This window comes from Sarcophilus harrisii, chromosome 1 (genome assembly GCF_902635505.1).
Source record: "Sarcophilus harrisii chromosome 1, mSarHar1.11, whole genome shotgun sequence".
In the NCBI taxonomy this organism is placed as follows: domain Eukaryota; kingdom Metazoa; phylum Chordata; class Mammalia; order Dasyuromorphia; family Dasyuridae; genus Sarcophilus; species Sarcophilus harrisii.
This window is the reverse complement of record NC_045426.1, coordinates 487669012-487684506: the sequence shown is the minus strand read 5'-3', so window position 1 is coordinate 487684506 and position 15495 is coordinate 487669012.

The window sequence follows — 15495 nt, the reverse complement described above, 5'->3', positions numbered from 1 at the left end:
TAGATGTTAAATATATTAAAATATAACTTAGATACATAATAAGTATACATGACCAAAACATTATTTTGCTGTACAAAAAGAATCAGACTCTGAATTATTGTACAATTAGCTTGTGAAGGAAATCAAAAATGCAGGTGTGCATAAATATAGGGATTGGGAATTCAATGTAATGGTTTTTAGTCATCTCCCAGAGTTCTTTTTCTGGGTATAGCTAGTTCAGTTCATTACTGCTCCATTAGAAATGATTTGGTTGATCTCGTTGCTGAGGATGGCCTGATCCATCAGAACTGGTCATCATCTAGTATTGTTGTTGAAGTATATAATGATCTCCTGGTCCTGCTCATTTCACTCAGCATCAGTTCGTGTAAGTCTCTCCAGGCCTTTCTGAAATCATCCTGTTGGTCATTTCTTACAGAACAGTAATATTCCATAATTTTCATAGGGTATGCACAATTTTATAGCTCTTTGGGCATAGTTCCAAATTGCTCTCCAGAAAGGTTGCATTAGTTCATACTCTGTTAAACTTTTAAAGCCCTTCCTAACCTCTCTACTTTCTACCTTTTCAGTCTTCTTACAACCTACTCCCTTCCCCAAACTCTGGGGTCTAGTGATACTGGCTTTCATGCTGTTCCTTGCACAAGACATTCCATCTTCTAATTCCATGAATGTTCATTAGCTGTCCCCCAAGCTTGGAATTAATGGGCAGACATGTAGCACAATGGATAGAGTGCTGGGTCTGAAGTCAGAAAGACTCATTTTTCTAAGTTTAAATCTGGCCTCAGATACTTAATTTAGCTGTGTGACCGTAGGCAATTAACTTAATCTTGTTTGCCTCAGCTTCCTCAGCTGTAAAATGAGCTAGAGAAGGAAATGGCAAAGTACTCCAATATTTCTGCCAACAAACCTCCCAACTGCGTCACAAAGAGTCATACATATCTGAAATGACTGAACAACAAAGATGCCTAGAATTATCTTTCTTTTCATCTCTACTTCTTGGTTTTCTTGGCTTCTTTCAAGTCCCAGCTAAAATTCCCAACTTTTATAAGAAGTCTTTCCCAATACCCCTTAATCCTCTTGCCTTCCCTTAACTGGATCATTTCCAATTTTACACACACACACACACACACACACACACACACACACGTATATATGCACATACATATATATTATATATACATATATATAATAAACAATATGTACTATATACGTAAATATATAGTACATATTGTTTCCTCTAGTAAACAGTTAGTTCCTGAAAACAGGAACTTCCCCACTTCCATTCTCCGCTTCTGCTTTCTTCCTATTCCTAGTGCTTAAACTAATACCAGATGCATAATTGAAGCTTCTGGAGACTTGACCAAGAACAATGCTTTTTCTACTATGCTATAATGATTAAAATGCAGATGTAGTACTGAGGGGGAGAACTTAGGTAGTCAAGGGACATGAGGGTATTGGAAAGAACAATATAAATGAAACAGAAAGGAGTTGATAATAGGCTTAATTATTTTTGTCAGTTGCACTTAGGACTGATAATTCAATAGCAAAATTAATAGTTAACTCAAGAAGACCTGGTTTCAAGTTCTGTATTAAGCATATACATGAAAAGTGTGAACAGTGCTTTGTAATTGTAGATTGCTATGTCAATCGATAAATATTTAAGTGCCTATTACTTAAATACCAGGTACTGTGCCAGGTACTGTGTTAAGAATTTACAAACATCTAATTTCATTTTCACAATATCCTTGAGATACAGGTGCTATTATTATCCCCATTTTGCAGTTGAGGAAACTAAACAGAGGTGAATACTCCTAATAATTATCTGAGGCTGGATTTGTACTCTGGTCTTCCTGGCTCCAGGCCCAATGCTCTGCACTATGGCACCATTTAGTTGTCTTGTTGGTTGGTTATTGTCATTGCCATTATATTATATCTGGACTTACAATTTTATCAGTGTAGAAGTCTCCCAGTGAAGAACTTCACTCTACAAATCCAGAATGAACACCCTTCTGCAACTTATGTTTTCAGACAGTTGTCTGGAGCATTGAGAAATTAAGGGAATTACTCAGGGTCATGCAGCTAATATGTGTTTGAGGTGGAGCTTGAATTTGGCTCTTCTTGGTTTTTTGCTGTTTAATCACTACATTATAAACCTTTCATCTCCCTCCTGCATCTCCTCTGCCTTCTTTTTCTCCTCATTTTTCTCATTTTATAACTGATAATGTACATATAGAAATGGTCTGGAGAAAAGTTGTTCTTTGGTTGTTTTGTTGTTGAGTTGTTTCTGTCATGTCTGACTTTGTGACTCCATTTTTTGGCATCAATGAATAAACCTAGGCTCTTGAACTTTTGTGTATTTTAGTAGTTATTACCCATATTTATCATTATCATCATCATCTCGTTCATCTAATTTTTTTTTGATGAAGTTCAGATAGAAATGATCTTGGGACATAATGCTATCCTGATTTTTTTCCATTTAGTATATGTGGATTCTTGCACAAGTAATTAAAATAACCATTTTTGTGAAGTTGACTAGAAGTATTGGATCTATGCTTATTTTTTGTACAATTATTGAAAGCATGCTTGGTATTATTCTAAGGAACAAATAGGACAGCTGGTATGATAAGTACCTTATTCTCTTCCCACATGATTTTGATTTCTGCTAGATTTCTGTTTTTAGATCAAGGTTTTCCTAAGCTTTTCCCTCTGTAAAATGTGATAATTATTAATCTTTGGTATTGTGAAATTTGTTAAAAACATTGTTATCGAGTTTTTGTTAATCAGTGTTGTGTCTGGTTAATTGTAGGCAACAGCTTTGTTAGTGATAATGGCATGGTTTTAGGAAGCTTATTGGTTGAGTTCTCCAGAATATTTTGAGGTCTGTATTTGTGGTATAGGGATTTATTATCTGATGGCCCATAACAGATAGGGAACTTTTATTTTATTATTCTAGAGACTAGGTTATACCTCATTATTTACTTAAGATCATGCTTCTAGTATGTGTTGGAGGTGGACTAGATTTTTATAGCCTGTGATAACTTATTATAGTTTCTCCTGCTCCCTACTTAATTTATTATGATCTCTAAGACCAGATTCTCTAAGCATGTCCCTTGTGTAATTTCTGAGATCTAAATGATATGGTCCTGAATTGACAGCATAAGCCCCTCTGTCTTTACAAACAAATTTGCATGATTCATCCATTTTTTAGATGCTTCTTTGTTGACATACTGTTCACTGAGTTCATGCAAATGACTTGATTTGTTCTTGAATCTTAGCTATTTTATAGATTCTGACCACAGGTATACTTTTTTTTGGTAATTTGTTTTATTTTTGTAATTTTGGTTACATTTGACATTTATTATCAATTTAGGTAGGGTAGCTAGTAGCTAAGGTAGCTACAGTGATTGAAGCATTGGGCTTAGAGTCAGGAAGACTTGAGTTCAAATGTGGCCACTGTAACTAACCAAACTGTTGTTCAGACATGATATTGGTCAACAAAACATATTAACAATGTTTTTTAAGAGATGTCATTATACCAAGTATTAATAATAACCAAGCTTTTCAGAATGAAAAGTTTTCAAAACATAGAGACCTAGCAGAGACCAAAATCACATGACCTTAAACAAGTCACTTAACTCCCTCTGTAATAGGGATTATAATAATACTTACCTCACAGAGTTATTGAGAGAATTAAATGATAAAATATTGGTAAAGATCTTAGCATAGTGACTGGCACAAAGTAGCAGCAATAGAAATGTTATCATCATCATCATCATCAATTATTATTATTGTTATTTATTGCTTAGTGAAATGATTAATGTGTGCTTCTTCCAAAAGTATGTCAACAAGTTTTTGACCTGTTTGCCTTGTGCTCAGAAATGTCTATTATTCATTTTATTCTTTTTTGTGAGTAAATATTAATCTTTTTATAGTTGCTTAAGATAATGGGTGCTTCTTCATTTATATTTTATGGGTTTTTGTCAGGATACTTTCCAAATTTATTATTGCCAGTTTTATGGTTTATAACATGTACATTAAACTTGGTTTTGTAGATGAATTAATAAATAAGTATCTCATCTTTGATTTTAAGACGCCAGTGAATCTATCAAAATGCCAAGTCAAAGCTTTCTCATTCATATATTTATATTTGATATGTTTTGCCTAGAGAATCCTCCTGAATTCAGGATACCTGTAAGTCTTAACAAACTAAACCATAGCCTTCTCCTTTGTATCTTTATATTTATACGTCCTGTCTATAGAAAACCAAGATATTTCTAGGTATCATCTTCATTCAGTGGTTTGCTATGAACTCTGGATACAGTAGTGAAGCATTCACTATCTAATTTTCTTAATATGTGTTAAAAAATTTACACTTATTGAGTCTAAATGACAGAAATATTTTACTGCTTAATGTGAATCATTTGGTAGAATCATATAGCTTGACATAATTCACATACATCCAGTGACTAAATTTTTTTCCAATTTCCTTTTTAATTAAGAAGTCAAACTTAGTTCTAATAGGAATAATAGTAGGTTTCTCAGGCATGATTGTAATATACTTAAACCATAAATCTGAAAAATACCGTTTTAAAGAATTGTTCTTGACAAAATTGTGTTCCTGGCATGTTTTATGTAGAGAATAATTTTCAATATGGATATCAAATACTCTAGCATTCTCATTACATTTGAATATTTTCTATATTTGCAGTAGATGGATAAGCCTTATGTGCAGAACTTGGTTGAAGGCTTTGTGGAAATCAACAAAAGCAGCACATATGTCAGAGGACCTTCTGGCAGCTTGTTCAATAATTATCAAACAGATAATTGCTTTATACACCTCTGAGACTTTGGCACACCTGTTTTTTTCCTCAGTTAAAATAGCTTTTTTTTTTTTTTTACACCTACAGATTTTTAAAAAGTGATACAAGATGCAGATGTTTTGTGTAAAGTTCACAAACATATGACTGACTGAATTTGGAGGGACCAGTAATGTTGTCATATTTTGGTAATACATATATGATAGTTTTTGTTAATAAAGGTGGATTTGGGTTTATATGTGAGAGGAAATTAATAATGTGATTTATCAGGAATTCATATACCATTAGACATTTGAGTCAATAATAACTGACTTTATTCAGCTCTATCATTTTCCAGTTTGGAGAAAAGGCAGAATTCTAGTTATCTCCTTTCATGTAAGTATTCAATGCCAAAACTTTCTTCTTTTATGTGTTTGTATTATGGTAATCTTTTTTTTTTTTTTTTTTTACAACTGTATAGATGATCAGAAAACTTCCACAGTCTTCCTTTGGGGTTCTATCTCACCTCTGATTTTTTTTTTTTAACTTTGCAAGACTATGTAGTAAAATGAAATAAAATGATACTAAATTACTGATTTTTTTTCTTTCTTAATGTTTTGACATTTGATTTCAATTGCTAACAAAAGGAAGTTAGACTTCAGTTTTCTAAATTACTTTTCGCATATTTGAATTTGTTTTTGCTTTTAATTGAGCTATATGCTGTTCAATTTTTCTAATGCTGTTACAATCTCAGATCTTTAACAGATTTCTCACATTGCTTTGGCCATGTTTGGTCTAACACCTATTTTGGGGATATTCCTTGGTAGAGAGGCAGCGTAGTATGGTAGGTAAAGCATTAGATTTGAAATTAGGAAGATATGGCTTAACTCTGCTTCACATGTATGTACCATCACATGTACCTGCCATCTTTATGATCCTAGGCAAGTCACTTAACTTGCTAGCTGTATGACCTCAGCAAATCACTTAACCTCTCTATCTGCCTCAGTTTTCTCATCTGTGAAATAGGAATAATAATAGTATCTACTTTATAGAATTATTGTGAAGATGAAATGAGACAGTGTATGTAAAATACTTTGTAAAACTTAAATGCTATATATATTAATTATAGTAGGAACAAATATATAATATAATATATAATAAGAACAAATATAATGATTGATACTAATGCTATTACTAATAAATAGCTCTTTTCTTCTTCTTCTGATTGTTTATATGATGTGAAAGCTACATATAGTATTGTGTGCAAGCCATGAAAATTTTTTCTTTCTGTCAGAGAATAATTTCAGTCTGAATTTTTTAGTATGAATTTTTTGGAATTACTCTGTTTTGGGTATAATTGTTCTACTAGTTGAATTTATGCCATCAAACTCAAAAAATGGCTTCTTGGAATTTCAGTGTATGTATTCCTTTCTCTTTTCAAAATCATTTGATGCACTAGAACTGTTTTGTTATTCATTTCATCATTAGGCATACTTTTTGGAGTTTTTAATTAAGCAAATCTTTTTAACGACATGAAGTTCTTCAGATTTTCTTTCTTCGCATTTTCGTGGTTCCTTGAGTTTATTAGTTATTTCACATATTCTAGGATTAGGGATGAAGTTATATTTATGGTTGTCAAACACCAGTTAACAGTTGACTTTGGAGTTGAAAGTGCCATTACCAAAAATCTGTATGACTTTCTTGACTATAAATGCATGGTACATATTAACTCCATAATAAATACTTATTGGTTGATTGAAATCTGGTTTGAATTCTGTTATGATAAAGTTTTGGTGCATAATGAAAACATTTATGTCTAACTTATTTCATATACTTTAGTAATATGGTTTCTTACTGGTCTATACCCATGTACCTTGTACCAAAGCATTCTTAGCACTTGGAAAATTGGTATTTTTTGTGTTGAAGAGCCTTGCCAATTTATGGCACCAGAACATAAAGGGGAGCCATTCATTCTTCCATTCTCTATGTCAAACTGATCACTGAGGCACCTTCAAATCGGGAGACAGCTTGTAACCCATATGCTACCTCATGTATTTCTTTGACTTGAATCACACTGATCATGGCTAACTCAATCAGTGATATTTCCAGGGCCTAATTCACCATGGTTTGAAGGCCCCTTCCCCCATAAGTCTTTATAATATAAAAGTTTCAGAGTATGAGAAGTCTCTACCTTATCTTGTCTAGTCTGGTCTTCTTACTTTGTTGTTCTCCTTCTTACCTCTACTACAAGGCATGTATGATGGATTAGACTTTGAGGGAGATCTTATTATTATGCCATTAAAGTGATTTAATATTGCCCTTATGAAAGTAATGCTGCATTTTTGAAGACTATGCCAAAGACTTATTTTGGCCTATCTTAAATAGCTGGGAAGGTTTTTGTTTGAGTCTCTGACCAGCCCAGTGAAGTTCAGAGAAATTTATCACTGGAATGGATAATGACTAAGTGATGAATACGTTTTTGGCCACAGTGACTCAGAAAGGCCATGTACTAGGCTTGGAGCAGGCATGTCATCTGTGTAAAGGAATGGATCCATACTAATGATGCTCAGAAGGACTAAAATGTTATTATTCTTAAGAGCAGATCTTCCTGTGAAATGACCACTTTCAGCATCATTGAAACAAACTTTGTCCTTGTTCTTCTGATTGCAAGGACATCCTGAAAGTAAACTATTTCACTAATAGGATAGCTATGTAAAGGATTTAGAACTTTGAAAAAATATATATTTGAATATATCTGCTGAGCTTAAAAGTGATCCAGATGGGCTCTCCGATTTTCTTCTGTATTTGATGTTTATTTTTAAAAACAAACTGGTAGGATCTTTATCCATTCACATTTCAGTCCTGAGGCTTAAAAAGTTCCCCATCAAATTTTGCCTTAAGAGCAATGAGTGTCCCTATCAAGCCTGGCTTGCTCTGGACAGCTGTGAAAAAACAGGGAAAGAAACACTGTGCTCTGAACATTTGTTCTTTGTTGTATACATCCTTTAGAGGGCAGCTGGTCTGAATCATCTCGGAGAAGATGCTGTACAGCTGTTTCTCTAGAGCATCACCTGAGGCAAACTGAACAGCCCATCATCTTAGTATATCCTCCTGATCCTGGCAAGCCATTTTGTCCTTAACTCTGTCATGTATAATCACTAGAGATTAGTGTTTATCTGAATCTTCTCTCATAGTACAACAATACAGGAGCTTGTTCTCAGGAGTTTCAGGGACAGCATTCCATTGTCAAAGATTTTTCCTATCTCCCTTTTTTGCTTCCATTTTCCCAGGGTTTCTATGACAACCTTTTGCTCTGGTGGCAGCTCCAGGATTATTACTATCATTACAGTTATTTCTTCTGATTACTATTGTTGCTTATTGTCATCAACCTCATCTTTGGCTGTCATTTAGTCACATCCTGGACCTCAACACCTGGCCTTAGGGGAATGTGTTCTCTTAACATTTGAAAAGAAAAAAATTAGAATGTAAATCCCAAGAGATTACCTGCCCTGCAATTATCCTAGATCAGGGTTTCTTTTTCTCTATTTTTAACCAACAAAGTAAATTTCCAAGTCACACTAATCTTCCCAGGATGCAGAGTGTGAAGAAGCTGTCATGACACAGCTTATAGATAAGACATCAAAATAGGCTTTTTTTTTTTTTGAAAGGGAAGAGGATGTGGGGAATTTATAGATCTAAAGGAGTCTAATTGTGTATTAGTAAAAAAGAAAAATAGGCATTGAGAAATATTTTTCTTCCATTTTAAGTTATAAAAACCTCACCTGATTCATAATTGTTCCAGTGGAACATAAGAAAATATTTCAGGGTAGGATGGTGAGGGGCAGTGTGGTAGAGTGTTAAGAATGTTTGTTTAGAAGTCAGATAAAATCAAATCCAGCTTCTGTTGCTTACTAGCTGTGATCTCTAAGCTTTACTTACTTTTCTCATTTGAAAATGGAGATAACAACTGAATTAACCACACAGAATTGTTGTCAATATCAAATCAAATTATATATATATATATAACACATATGCCTACACACACATATATATGTACATGCATGTATCTTCAAAAACCTTAAAGCAATATATTATTTCAGGTGCTATTAGCATTATGAAACTTTTATATAATTTCAAATCCTTTCACATTATATTACATAAAATTCTCTATTTCTTTCTAGATATCTAATAGTAAATCTACCATTTTAATAAAAAGATGGAAATACTGTTAAAGAATGCCACAAATGCTTCTGACATGAAATTGTTAATTCGTGACTGGAATTATTTAGTCCAAGTTATTTTCCATTGTCCATATCATAAAATCACAGAATGTCAGACCTGGTTAAGCTTTATTTATTTTTTTATGTTTCACTTGGTGTGAACAATGGCAGTAGCTAGTCAACCTATTTTTTGTTTACTCAGTTTCAATTTCTTCCTAGAAACTTACGCAATGGGGCTACATTTGCATAGAATTATGATGTTGGGATAGCCTGCCCAGGTCCCTAATCCGACTAACTCTTTCCTCTTCCTTTTGCCAGAGAAGCAATTGAGTTCATGTTTTTAGACTTTAGGAAAGGAGGGTCTATAATTTTCCTTGGTAATCCCTTACAGGATTTAATCTAACCTTTTTTGTTGCCGTTCTTCAGTCATTTTTGTTGTGTCCCATTGGGATTTTCTTGCCAAAGATACTGGAATGGTTTGTTTCAGCTCAATTACAAATGAGGAACTGAGGCAAATAGGGTTTTGTCCAGAGTCATAGAGTTAATAAGACTTTGAGTTTAGATTTAGACTCAAATTTCCTGACTCCAGGCCCAGTGCTCAATGCACTGTGCCACCTAGATGCTGTTTTTTTTTTTTTTAAACCTTGCATATCAACATTTGAGTCTATATCTCTTCTTTCCTTGCTGAAGGAACAAAAAATCTTTTTTACACATTTTCTTTGTAAGTTCCTTAAGAGCAGGGATGTTTTCATATTTGCCTTTATTCACCACCACATCTAGTAATTCTAAATGCTTCATAGGTGCTTGATTGAGTATTCTATCAATGCTGGAATTCATCATTGAGTAAATTTAAATTTTTCTTTCTTTTGACTAAATAATTCAAATTTCATTAACCTTTCCTTATAGTCAAATTGATTTCTTTATGAGCATTACTTAACTCTAAATAATAAACCACCTACTTTTAAAATTTGATTTTAAAATTTTAAATTAGCTTTTTATTTCCAAAATACACACAACAGTTTTCAACATTCACCCCTGCAAAATCTTGTGTACTGTTTTTTTTTTCTCCCTCCTTTCCTCCTACTCCCTCCCCTAGACAATAAGTAATCCAATATAGATTAAACATGTGCAATTCTTCTAAACATATTTCCACACTTACCGTGCTGCACAAGAAAAATCAAATCAAAAAGGAAAAAAAAAATGAGAAAGAAAAAAGCAAGCAAGCAAACAACAACAAAAAAGGTGAAAATACTATGTTGTGATCCACATTCAGTCTCCATAGTCTTCTCTATGGATACACATGGCTCTTTCTATAACAAGTCTGTTGGAATTGACCTGAATTCACTTCATTGTTGAAAAAAGCAAAGTCCACTAGAGTTAATTATCACATAATATTATTGTTGCTATGTACAATGTTCTCTTGATTCTACTCATTTCACTTAGCATCAATTCATCTAAGTCTCTCTAAGCTTATCTGAAATCATCTGTCTGATTGTGTCTTATAGGACAATAATATTCCATTACATTCATATATCATAACTTATTAGCCATTTCTCAACTGATGGGCATTCACTCATTTTCCAATTCCTTATGTCTACAAAAGATGTTGCTACAAACTTTTTTTTTAATGCAAATGTGGGTCCTTTTTTCCTTTTATATGACCTAGTAGAGACACTGCTGGATCAAAAGATATGCAAAGTTTGATAGTCCTTTGGGCATAATTCCAAATTGCTCTCCAGAATGGTTGGATCAATTTACAACTCCACCAAAAATTAGTGGTCTGGTTTTCCCACATCCCTTCCAACATTTATCATTATGTTTTTTTCTGTTATCTTAGCCAATTTAAGAGATGTGTAGTGATACCTTAGAGTTGTCTTAATTTGCATTTCTCTAAAATAGTGATTTAGAGAGTTTTTTCATATGACTTTAATTTTTTTGTCTGAAAATTATCTATTTATATCCTTTGACCATTTATCAGTTGGAAAATGGCTTATATATTTATAAATTTGAGTCCATTCTCTATATATTTTAGAAATGAGGCCTTTATCAAATGAGGCCTTGGATGTAAATTTTTTCCCCTAATTTATTGCTTCCTTTCTAATCTTGTCTATCTTGGTTTTGTGTGTACAAAACATTTTTAATTTAATATAATCAAAATTATCCATTTTGCATTTCATAATGTTTTCTAGTTCTTTTTTGGTTATAAATTCCTTCTTTCTCCATAGATCTGAAAGGCAGACTATCCCTTATTCTCCTAATTTGCTTAGTATCACCCTTTATCTCTAAATCATGAACCTATTTTGGCTTTGTCTTTATATAAGTAAAACACCTACTTTCAAACCATAATGCCATGATGAGGAATTGCCTTGAACTTAAAATCTACTATTTCCTATGGACAATTCTAATGCATTTTAGGTGATTCTCTTAAAACTCTTTATCTTCATTTTCCACCAGACTTATTTATATCACTAGTCTCAAAGGGATTTGGGGATACAATTGACACCTATTTTTTTCAAACATTAACTTGGAATATGATAAAAAGGGAACTACAATATACTTTGGCTCGTTCAATCTTGAGGGAGAGATAAGGCAGACATTTACCCCATACTCAAACCACTACCAATAATATCTTGACTTATACGTCTTGAGACCTTGATGGCGATAGCCTAGGATCCTGAGCCCAGAGAACTTAGAAATAGCCATGCTTTCCCCCTATTCCACCAGTCCTACTTCTTGACCAAGACCTATAGATATAATTCAAGGAAACTGCTCTTATGGAGAAGGGGTTAATCATCCTCACTAAATGCCCATCAACTGTTAGTTTGTTGACAAGTAATTTAGTCTGAAACAATAAAATATCTAAGAACAACATAGGGGATAGTACATGGTGGGGAAAGTCAAGCTACTACTACCATCTCAGTTATTACCTATCTTAGACAGGTCCAGGTCCCTGATTCTACTTCTAGCCCAAGTTCCATAGTTACTGTTGAGGAGAGAACTCACTGTGATTTATCTTTGTGTTCACTTGGCACAATGCTTTGCCAATTTTATTGACTTTCAATTGTGTACAACTCTTTATGGCCTCATTTGGGGTTTTCTTGGCAAAGATATTGGTTTCCCATTTTCTTCTTTGACTCATTTTACATCTGAAGAAACTGAGGCAAACAGAATTAAGTGACTCGTTAGTGGCTAATGCCAGATTTGAACTCAGGAAGGTGAGTCTTCTTAACCATCATGCCCAGTACTCTATCCACTGTGCCACCTAGCTACTCTTACTTTGCTTCTTCATTTATTCTTTTAAAGAAGACAAATAAGCACATAGGATTCTCTTCCCCTTACCTCACTTACTGGTATTTTTTCCAATTATATATAAAGATAATTTTCAATATGCTGTGCTACAAGATTTTGAATTCCAAATTTTTTTCCCTCCCTGCCCAAAATAGTAAGCAATCTGATATAAATTATATAATCATGGTAAACATATTTCCACATTAGTTAAGCACATAGGATTTTGAGTAAATTTCTGGTTAAGCACACACATACAAAAACACAAAAACTTTATTCTATGAATTAATCATTAAAATCTTAATAATAATTCTGGAATAAAAGACATAGGTTCTTCTTGCTAGAATCACTGGCTGTACTGTAAGTAGGTCAGATCTACTTTATCTATTCTAGTAAAATCCTGAAATTCCTATTAGATTGAATGATGATGAATAAATTCCATGACAAACTAATATGTGACATCTTCTATTATAGAATCATATGGAAAGCTAGAGCAGAAACTCGGGTACAATAAAAAATGAGATTTTCATCAAAGCAAGAACCATTATGACTAGAGACTAGAATATATAAATTCCAAGATTTTATTTCTAGAGGTAATAAAAGCAGAGTGTTCCTCTGAGAAGGCCCAGAATGGGAATTTGGAAATCCTTGGAAATGGCAATAACAATTTGCATTGTGCTGACTGTTTGAGTGACTTCTAGCATGACATCATAGTGTTAGATATAAATGTCCTAGGTCCAGAGACTTTAAGGTCCCTAATCTTCTGTTCTGAGATGCCAAGATAGGGTCATGAAGAGCAATGTTCTGAATCTCGGAGATCCAGTGGGACTGAGTCCTAAGAGGTGGAGGGTAATTCAAGAACCTGGAGGACTTCAAGATGAGACCATATGGAACCAATCACTTTGTCCAACAATGCAACAGAGACAAGATTTTAGCCCTGGAACAAAATTAAAATTCAGGAACATAAGTTGGAGAGATGAGTAAATCAAACACCAATCAGTATAAAAATTATTACAAATAAAATTATGTAATAATTGCCAGTAGAAACACAAAGAAAAAATGTTCCTCCCCCACAGTTTTTATAAAAATTCCTAAAAGAAACAAAGGAAGAAAAAATAAAAAAATGAAATGAAATTCCTAGGTGAAAGAATTGGAAGAGAAATAGTTTAGAAGAAAAAAAAATAAATCTAAGCTAAAAAATGGAATTTTGAAAAAAAAGAAAATCCCTTTTAATAAACAGAAATTAACGATACTATAATATAGCAAGAAATGTTGGAACAAAGTAAAAAGTTTGAAAAATAGAGGAAATTATAAAATACTGAATATAAAAAGCAATTTACCTAGATGGCAGAGATAATTTAAGTATCACTGAGCTCTTTGAAAAAAACAAGATTAAAAAAATAACTCAACAAACACCTGGATATTATATTTAGAATCATAAAAGAAATCTGCTGAGATTTATTAAAGTTATAGGGAAAAGTAAAGATAGAAAGAAGCTGCTAATTATTTCATGCAAATAATCTCAAAAGGAAGTCTCAGGAATGTCACATCTAAAATCCAGAGGTCTCCAATCCAAGGATAAATATTGAAAATTTCTAAAATGAACTCAATTTCAAATATTGAGTTATTAAGAGTCAGATTCACCCAAGACCTCAAAACTTTTACTATGAACAAGAAGAGATCACGGAATATAATATTCCAAAAGGCAAATATCCAATAATAATTTACCCCATAAAGTTAAGTAGATTCCTGCAAGGAAAAAATGAGTTTTTACATAATAGAAAACTTTCAAGCAGTTGTGATTAAAAAAAGACCAGAGTTGAATAAGAACTTGTATGGTTTTAATTCCATGAAATGAGTTCAACACTTAAATAATTTCATAATCATGATGCTAAGTCAATCTATGTCTTGATATCACTTCCCTCAGTCTACTTTGTCTACTTTCCCTTCTAAATGGAAGGTTGAAAGATGAAATGGCAAACTCTTCCCAATATTTTTCTTTTGTAGAAAAGAGAAGTTGCTTCATTCTACTTTGCATTTGCAACTCTGCCTGATTTTAGGGGGCCCCGTGATTTTCTCCTCCTCTTTCTTTCCAACTTCCTTTTATGTATTATTTCATCCAATTGGATTGTGAACTCCTTGAAGGGTTTGTTTTTCTTATTTCTATCCCCAGCACTTATCACAGTGTCTGACACATAATAGTTTCTTAAATAAATATTTATTGAATTGAATTGAGTCAAATCCAGAGAAAAGTAGATTTACCTAGAAAAGTAACTTTAGTTGAACAATTTGAAGTAGCTTTATGAAGATGTAGAATATTGTCATTTCTAATAGGTGATGAAGAAATAAATGAGCCTTCAATGTCTTGATATCTTTAAAAGATTTTTAAGGAATTCATTAAGAAAAAAAAAAAACTGAGGTCTGTGGTGAATATTAGTTCTATTTTGAAGGTTGAAAATGGAAAAAAAGGAGGATAAAAGGAAGAATACAAGAGTGTGGAAGGGAGAAAAAAGGGGCAGAACTTATTATTTCTCCTAACTAGGATGCATAAGAATATAAACATGAAAAAAAGCAATGAAAGATACACAGACTTTATATAATAGTAACAGTAGCCAGTTTAAATGTCAATAGCTCCACTTGCTGCCTGAAACATGAGCAAATTTGTTCATATTTCTGGATTCCAATTTCCTCATTGGTGAAATGAGGGTGCACAACTATATGACTTCCTAGGCTTTTGTCTATGATCTTATGTTCTTAAAAAATATTTGTTTTGAAATGGAATGTTGCATCATCTTGACCAGGCTAAAAGCACAAAGATGTGGCACCCTAAAGTTAAATTTACTTAACTTGCTTAATTATAAATTTCAAATTTCAACACAAACCTAATAAAAAAATCATATGCTATAAAGATCACTTCGAAAATTTATTTTAGATCCTTAGCACAATCTAATTTGTATTGTTGATTTAGATAATGCTCTATTTTCAAAAGTTTTTTTTTCATGTAATTTGAATGGAAGAGACTATCTATCTATCTATCTAGATATATGTATATCCCTCCCCCTCATTCCATTTTGTGTTCATTTTTTAGTGGATTCTCTTGGTTTTAACAAACATTTTTGGCTAAGAAGAAAAAAAAAGCCTATTTCACAGATAAAGAAATGGAGAAATAGAAATTATGTCTAATATCATACAAATCA